Raw genomic sequence first — 1,056 nt, 5'->3', positions numbered from 1 at the left:
GTGTTAAAAATAATTAAAATAATTAATATTGAGAGTTTATAAAAGCCAGATTGAATAGTGAATGCTTTATATGTGTTATATTTTTACATATTTTGCTCCAAGTTTACATTAGTAAACTAGGTAGTTAGACACAAAGTAACTTTTTAAAGGTCATACTTTGTAAATTTGAGAGACAGAAGTAGGTCCAGATCTCACTGACTACAGAGCTCATTGGCTGAACTATTAATTTACATTTAACTTCTATTTATTACACTTGCTTACACAACTAAGACTACCCTCACAACTTTTAACATTCACAAATCTTTCTGGAAGTTTGTACCAAAACAGTTCTTCCACAAATGATCTATACTTCTGTAATTTTATCATTTTATGGTTACACATATTACAATTAATGGCAGTTTCTGGTGTTAAAAAAGTTCTTTAAGAAAGTCATTTTTTAAAATTTTGTTTTCAGTATTGTTCAAGTTTTGGATAAGTTTAGTGTGTCACATTAACAGTTTTGAACATATATGTTTTTTCTGTTAAAATTTAATAATTTCTCAGAACTCCACAATAACCCAAAATAAAAGATCATTTGATAATAACATATCACCTTTTAATAAATAAGTATGTCACCAAATAAAAGTAATTTATTACAAGATAGTTCTATATGTGTTAAAACTCAATTCCCCAATCAGAATACTCAACTTTTAACCAATAATGGATTTAAAACTTGTCAAAAACATTGGTGCAACATTTTCTTTCTAATATAGCATTTTAGTTTTAACCCAGTTATTCTAATAGTGTTGAAATGTTTCTGTGGAATCTGGCCTTATATTAATGAGGACAGTGTTATTCATGAATTCCTTTCTTCTTCACTAATCTATTGCTTTACGTTTTTCCAACCAATACTACTGTGTCAAACATAGAATATCAGAGTAAAACCCATTTATTCTATCATGACACACTCCTTTAAAGCTCTTAGGAAATTAGTACCAGATTTCACATTGTTCAACTGCAAAAGAGTAGTATCACTTACCCCGCACTCCACCCCGTGTGAGCAATCTTGTCCTTACA

The sequence above is a fragment of the Felis catus genome, chromosome B4 (assembly GCF_018350175.1).
Source record: "Felis catus isolate Fca126 chromosome B4, F.catus_Fca126_mat1.0, whole genome shotgun sequence".
Taxonomy (NCBI): domain Eukaryota; kingdom Metazoa; phylum Chordata; class Mammalia; order Carnivora; family Felidae; genus Felis; species Felis catus.
Note: the sequence above shows the minus strand (reverse complement) of the source record.